This window comes from Humulus lupulus, chromosome 2, assembly GCF_963169125.1.
Source record: "Humulus lupulus chromosome 2, drHumLupu1.1, whole genome shotgun sequence".
Classification (NCBI taxonomy): domain Eukaryota; kingdom Viridiplantae; phylum Streptophyta; class Magnoliopsida; order Rosales; family Cannabaceae; genus Humulus; species Humulus lupulus.
This window is the reverse complement of record NC_084794.1, coordinates 238,346,794-238,354,999: the sequence shown is the minus strand read 5'-3', so window position 1 is coordinate 238,354,999 and position 8,206 is coordinate 238,346,794. Positions and strand designations below refer to the sequence as shown.

General features: G+C 34.3%; 1 long non-coding RNA gene across 1 annotated transcript; it reads right to left on the bottom strand.

Annotated features, from left to right (window-relative positions):
* Window positions 1–3,401: 3,401 nt before the first annotated feature.
* LOC133819093 (uncharacterized) lies at window positions 3,402–6,163 on the bottom strand. The gene is made up of 3 exons (XR_009886268.1): window positions 5,892–6,163; window positions 4,136–4,179; window positions 3,402–3,657 (listed from the first exon to the last, which is right to left on the bottom strand). It is a non-coding gene; the product is annotated as an uncharacterized LOC133819093 (long non-coding RNA).
* Between the last annotated feature and the right edge of the window lie 2,043 nt (window positions 6,164–8,206).

Here is an 8,206-nt window from a genome sequence, read left to right as displayed (position 1 = left end):
ACAATTCTCAAATATTCAACATCTCAATGAGGTAACATTACAAAATTGGAGAAGCAATTTTGAATCTTTATACCAATAGTGAATAAGGTTGAAGACAATTTTATTCATTCTTGTTAAAGATGGTGATATGTTTTAAATTAATCTCAATGAGGAGATAATGTTAAACTAAAGCATTAGAAATCAAAGTGTTTAAATAAATCATTGAGGGTTTATTTTCTTTGATTTAAGTGTTTAAAATTGACATCCTCAAATTGATTTTGATGAGAAAATCAATGGATGTCAAAATGATGTTTTCAAAAGAATCTCAAAGAGACTCTTAGAAAACGCACAAAAATTGTTTAAGTGACTTTGAGATTATTTAGACAACTAAAAGTGAAATTAGTGATTATTTTCTTGAGAAGGTTCACATGGTATTTATATCTCCATATGAGTTATGGAAAGGAAGAAAACCCAACATAGGGTACTTCAAAGTGTGGGGGTGGCTTGCATATTGGCTCCATGGATGCCTATTCAGGGAACAACTAGATCTACATACCAGCTTTCGAATAGATAAAGGTGTCTATTGCTATAAACTGATGTCTTTTGGTTTTCATAATGCAAGGACCACTTACCAAAGGTTAGTGAACAAAATGTTCAAGAACCAGCTTGGTCAAAACATGGAGGTGTATGTGGATGACATGCTAGTGAAGTCCAAGATGGCCCCAGATCATGTAAGAGATTTGGTAGAAGCATTCTCGGTCCTCCGCAAGTTCAAAATGAAATTGAATCACCAAAAGTGCACATTTGGGGTAGTGTCCGGGAAGTTCCTCAGATTTATTGTAAGTGCCTTAGGAATAGAAGAAAATAAAAAGAAGATCATAGCCTTGATCGAGATGTCATCCCCTAGGAAGCACAAAGATGTACAAAGTCTAACTGGTCGAATAGCAGCTCACAACCACTTTGTATCAAAGGCTACTGACTAGTGAACCCCTTTCTTCAACACCATTCGAGGAGGTCAAAGATTTGAATGGATAGAGGAATTTGAGCAAGCTTTCCATCAGCTCAAGGCGTACATGGTGAATCCTCCGATTTTATCAAAGCCCATAGACGGAGAACCTCTACTCCTCTAGAACGCCATCAATTTAGCCCTAGTACACAAGGAGAGTCACTCTTAACATCCCGTATACTATGTGAGTAAGAGACTCCTCGGAGTAGAGTTTAGATATCCACTCATGGAGAAGCTAACTTTTTTCTTGATGATAGCTTCTCGAAAACTCGAGCCCTACTTCCAGGCACATCCCATCAAAGTGTTGACCAACTAGTTTTTAGGCAAGTCCTCCAAAATCCAAAGTCTTGTGTGAGACTCCTTAAATGGGGAGTCAAACTTAGTTCGTTTGATGTTACTTACCACACGAGGACTACCATAAAGGGACAAGCACTGGAAAACTTCATCGTGGAATGTGCTGGAATGCATGAAAGGCTCAAGGAGGCCCAACCTATTGGGCTCGTATGAAAGTTATATGTGGACGGGTCCTTCAATGAGAACAGGGCTAGAACAGGATTAATCTTGGTTTCCCCTGAGGGACTTAGAGTTCACAGTGCCCTGAGACTCAGTTTCGATGCCTCGAACAACAAAGCTGAGTATGGGGCCCTTAAAGCCGGATTGCGAGTTTCTTTGGAACTTAAAGCTGAGGGACTTGAAATATACAATGATTCTTAGCTGGTTATGAACCAAATCCTCGAAGAGTACCAAGCTCGAGGAACCAAGATGGCTACTTATTTGGTCAAGACCCAATAAATGTGACACAAGTTTAAGAGATTTACCATCCAACAAGTTCCACGTGAACAATACTCCAACGCTGATGCTCTAGCCATGCTAGATACCACCAAGGATGGGGAGATGCTCAATGTGGTCCCAGTTGACTACTTGGCTTCTCCAAGCATCGTAGCTCTCCAGGAAGTGAAACTAGCCCCTGGACGGTTGGATGGAGCCAATAACAAAGTACCTTGTCTCCGAAGAACTACTTGATAAGGGCATCTTAGGGTGTATATTTGTAGTCTTTCTCACTTAGATATTGTTGATTTCTAGCTTTTTTATGTGATTCTAGCTTTGTTTCACAAGTCTTTGATTTTTAGGCCACAAAACAGTTTATGAGAGTTCATCAATGAATTTTGTGTATTTTATGGCTAGATATTGATGGGAGACGATAAGACTCAAGAAAATGAAGTTTAGAAAGAGTTTGAAATATGTTAGAAGTCCCTAAACTTGATGTTCGAGGCTAAAGTTGAAGAAATTGAAGAAAAATTAAGGAACAAAAAAATAGCCTTATGGGCGCGGCCTCGGGGACAGTGGGTAACGGCTGCGAAGAGCAATACCCCAGGCTGCGACCTACACTCGATTTTCTAGAAAAAAAAAATGTGTTTTATGGCTACGGCGAGGAACATCAATATTTGCGGCATGCGATTAATTTTTCCGCTTTAATTTTAATTTTTAAATGTATTTTCAAGGGGGCTATAAAATGGTTTAGGGTTAACTTTAGAATAACTTTGGATTACGAATTTTGGAGATTAGAGCAGCAGAGGAGAAGAGACATCGTTATTTTCAACATTCAATCTAGTTTTTCTTCTTCTCTTAAACTTTATTTTTAATTCATGATCATGTTTGTGATTATGGAGTAGTTTTATTTTAAGTTAAGGGTTATTTGAAAACCCTAGACATGAAATCTTGAATGCAATGATGAATCTTATTCCTTCTATTTCCTTGTATTAAATTGTTTCTATTCTTCTAATTGAATGCTATGAATCTTGTAATATCTTGTTTAGACGGCCGCTAATTAGGGTATTGCATTGTTCTATTGTCATCCTAGGATGTTTATTCGCCTAATAGTCTAGGATTCTAAGTAGAGTGATAAATTACAATTCAGTATTGTGACGGGTATTTTAATTGTGATGGAGAATAAAACCTATGTTAAATTAATAGCATGCTTAATGAATTTGTTGCCTAGATTAACCTGTTTCCACTGAATTTAATGCTTTTCCTGAGTTAAATAGATCGTATGCTTAATGGGTTTATTGCTTGATAAAAATGATTAACTAATGAGCGCTTAGCTTTAATTAATTATAATAGGGAAATTGTGATAATTGATTGCTTAAGTGTTATTTGCGGGGTTAAAAGTCTAATTGGGAATATGGAATAATGTTTGTCATTGTTGATTGATTGAATGTTGAAAGTGAAGAATAATTATTAACTCTTCTTTCAAATCTTTATTAACAATTGTTCTTTGATTATTATTTTAGTTTATGTTATTAAATTTCAAAAACACAATCCCCTTTTTAATTCTTGTTTCCGTTTTTATAACGCCCCTAATTGTCTATCTCTATTAACATACTAATTTTTATAAATAATTTCGTAGATTATAATCTGTGTGAAAATACAGTGGATCTTTATTTAAAATAGATGCAGAGTTTGGATCCAATATTCAAAACAAAAGAGAATTTGATGTAGTCTTAAAAAGAAATAAGTACATCCCACTGTTAAATTAACATAACAAAATACTCTGAGGCACTATGGCGTTTCGAATCTTTTTTCGTTCATTAGCTCCCCGCATCATACATACATACTTATGGAAAACTGACTCAGCTCACCATGTGTGCCAAACAAGTCTATCTAGTGTCTACCTGCAAGGGAGGAAAGTAAGGGAGTCAGCTAAAAATCCAGTAAAGAAGTATAAACAAGACATACGAGCATAAGAGACATTTTTTTATACATTCTTAACATACTTTTCTTACATCAATCGCTATCAAGCCAAGTATAATCATAAACATGATACCATTTGCAACAAAAGCATAATTGTACATCATAATATCGTAATCATAACCATAATATCATTTGCAACATGAGCATAAACATTCAACGTAAGACCATAAGCACATAATCATAAGCATACAACATAAGATCATGGCTTCCCTATTGTCCAATGATCACATGTGACTCCCTTTTAGTCACTTCCATGGCACCCTTTTGGCCAAAATCTGAGGCACGTCTGCCTTTTATAATGTTGCATCACTAGGTTGAGCAAACACAAACAATTCCATACATATCATCATAACTAGAGTTCAGTTAGAAACAAAACAAAAATCTAGCAAACTTCCTTACCTCAGGTCCAAGCAAAATAAGAGCGGGAACACTTCACAGCGAGCCTAGAATAATAGTCAAAACACTTGTCTTAATATCATGTAAAACACACATGAACACGTCTAAACATATCCCACGTGTGCACGGGCCATGCACACGTAACATCTATCTCATAACAAGTTGCACCACTTTCTAGATTTTAGCATAACTCATACACAAAATCATGCTTGCATGTCACACATATCATCATGAAAAACAATGTCGATGCACATATAAACCATAAAGGTCTTCAAGCAAGGACCTTAGACATACTCAATTAGCATATAATTACACGTAAAATTACATTTTGCATGTAACATGCATAGGTGGGACCATTCATGAAAACTATGCCAAACTTTATGATATCATACACTTATTTCTTAACAACTTTGGAAAAATTCAGCAAGCATTATTAACACTCAATTAATTACCCATTAATTTTCCTAGCATGCTCTCTACCATTTTGACATCTTAAAACCATTTAAAATCATGCATCAAGACTTAATCCCAAAAATCAAAACCAAAATTCACAAACTAATATTGGCCTAAAAGAACAATAGGCAAAGGATACCAAACTTTAATCCAAACATATATACAAACTTGTTTAATATTCATAATTTATTTTATAAATAATATTACAAAAATAACTAATCAATTTCTAGCATGCTTTCAAATCCAACGACAAAATAAGAAATAAAACTTTTCTAAATTACAAAAAATAAAATTTTAATTATTTTTAATTCTCTTTCTAGAATACCGAATCACATAAAATCATGGCATTCACAATTATTCAAAATTTTCTTAAAATTCATAGTTATAAATACAATACCATCATGGCAAAAAAATCACCCTTAGATCACATGCTTGCTAATCTCATAAACTTAAAAATAAAATTAAGCAGTCATTCATTTATTTGCTTTTATCTTTTAAGCTTACAAATTCACATAAAATCATAGATCTTCTTAATGAAATGAAAGAACAAAATATGTGAAACTAATATTTTTCATCTTTAGCATATATCATGAAATCATGGCATCAAAATCACTCTTAGTTTACTCATGCTTGCTAAATAAATATATTGACAATAAAATTCAGCAAGTAACATAGAATTATAAAATGGCCAATAAAACTTTAATAATATACCAACAATACATGGATAGGTCTAACATGCTTTCTAACATCTTTTGCAAGTCCCTAATAATACTTAATCTCATTTACACATTTAGAAAAATATCACACCATGCAATATAGCTTAGGCTGAAATACATATAGGACTTAACAACCAAGTTTACCACAAAACCACATCATGCTTCTTTATTCAAATATCAAGAAAAAATCAATAAGAATAGAATAAACAACTAGAACCCATTTCATACCCCTTGGCAAAACACCCTATGAATCCAAATGAAAAATATTGCATTAATCCACATAAAATCATAGCACAAAAACAAGAGATAAAACCAAATAAAACTATTACATGCTCCCTATAGATCACATACCTTTATTGCCATTTCAAAACCACCAATGCTTAACAATATCAATATCAACATATATTTTATCAAAACTCACATTTTCTTTTCCAAAACAAATAATTGACTCAATTATTTTAAGAACAAAGAGTATCAAACCAAAACATACCCTTCATTCAAAACCAATTAATCAAACCACAATTCTAGCATGCTTTTCTATGAAAATCAACCAATCAAGAAAAGAAAAATAACAACAAAATTTCCATTACCTCTTGGTGGTATTCAAGAACACAAAGCAAATCAATCCCCAGGAACCTGGATTTTGAAATACCACCAAAGAAAAGAGACACAAACCTCTTATAATTGAGAAAGAGATATCTAATCTTAAAGGATCAAGAACCAAAAAACAAAATAAAAAATAAGAACACATGTCTAGAGATCCTTGAAACTCTTTCCTCTTCTCTCTTTCTTTCTCTTTTTTGTGCCCTACTCCCTCTATTTCTCTCCAAGTCTAGGCAGCCACCCAAATGGGTCTCCAAGGCTCACATTCTCTTCTATTTATAACCCCTAGTGACCTAACCCTAAGAAAAGAACTCAAGTGCGAAAACTAAAATTCTATCCCACAAAATAAGCTAAATCCCATCATTTCCTGTCATTAAACCTCACCTAAACCTTATCTACAATGTGAACATAACTAAAATGGTAAGCCTAGTCATTTTATCCCAAAAGATGACAACAAATATTTTCTTTTATATTTTTTTTCTTTTCTTAATAAAAAGGAAAATGCTCAAGACCCATATTAGGTCTAGGTTCATACTTTCTTATTTTATTTCCATCTTTATTTTCTTAATTTAAATTAAATAAATAAAACAAATCCCATACATACATCTCTACATAATTTGACACACACGTAAAATAATAAAAAATGCATCTTATTCTAATCACATAATTTTTCACACCTAATAAAATGTAACACTAAAATTTATGCAAACATTACACAATTATTCCAAATAAATCAAATAAAATCCTAATTCAAACAAAACAAATAATTCAAATATTTTCTAATAATTAAACAATTAAAATAACAATGATAATTAATAAAATAAAATAAAATTTGGATCACTACAGTTTTGAATAATAAATTGATCAATAGTCCTCATGAGTTTGACCTGTATTTACCATTATATTAAGTAACTAGTTATACAAAAAATAAAATCTTTAGTAAATTTGATACGATATACGGCACGCATCACTATCGTAGGATAAGAAATTCTCTTGGAAGCTACTTTATCAAGCTCCTCAGTATGTGATCATGGACAGCAAGTTATACAGGCAAGGATATTCCCTGCCACTGCTCTAATGTGTCTCCAAGCGGGAAGCCAACCTAATCCTTCGAGAACTGCATGAGGGATTTTGTGATGAATGGTGATTAGATGGATTATGTCAAGAAATGCAACAAATGTCAGCGATACGCTAACATCCCCCGAGCTCCTCCAAATGAGTGATACGTCCCTGGCCCTTTGGAGTCTAGGACATTGACCTAATAGGTTCCTTGCCCACAGGAAAGAGAGGAGTAAAGTACATGCTTGTGGTCATCGACTACTTCACGAGGTGGGTTGATGTAACGCCCTAGTTACCCCAGAACAGTTACGGTGAACCAGAAATTTGACCCGCTACCCGAGTTCTTTGGTTAAAAATGTGTTCTAAGTGTTATTAACAGGCTAAGGTGGAAAATCAATAAAAAAGAAAGGATATATTTTATTAAATATATAAACTGTTCATGAGCTCATCAAAACATTTACAAGTTGTTTGTAACACAAAATGGTCACTACTATTTCAAATTTACAAACCAGCCGACCTAAGCGGCAAAAATTAGGTTAAACCCCCTAGTTCCTCTGAGAACTCTTTGGCCGTGGTGGTCAAGCGGCCGCATATGTACACATCACCACCTAAGCTCTCCACTCAAGGCTAGGTGAGCTTTTCTTTCCCTTTACCTGCACCACATAGCACCCATGAGCCAAAGCCCAGCAAGAAAACAGAGTATTGCATATAAATATTATCAAATGATTATCATTATAATCACACAGAGCTTATAGCTCTTAAACAGATGAGTGAATATCACTTGAGGTTCTAGAAAACCATACTGAGGGACTGACAAACAAGTCACTAACTTAACCAAAAGAGTGGCTGCTGGGTAAGCCACTAGCCTTAAACAGATGAGAGACTGATGGGTAAGTCTCTAACTTAACAGATGAGTGACTGATGGGTAAGTCACACAAGCGCTTATAATATTCATCAAACCTGAGGTCGGTCTGGAATTAATGTTCTTTGAGTCATCCAATGCAGCTGTCGATTAGATCTAATCTATATTGGCTTGCGTTGAACACGCTAAGGCCGTCCTGACTAATGAGTCACAGCTTCACAGTTGATACTGACACCTTTGCCAAATCTGACTAATTAGTCAATACCATGCACAAGTGAGCAAGATTTGCTAAGCATTCAATAACCAATCCATGTCCACATTTACACAATCAACATGCCTCAAGAATAATCATGCATGTCACTTATGGGGTGTAGTCTTCTT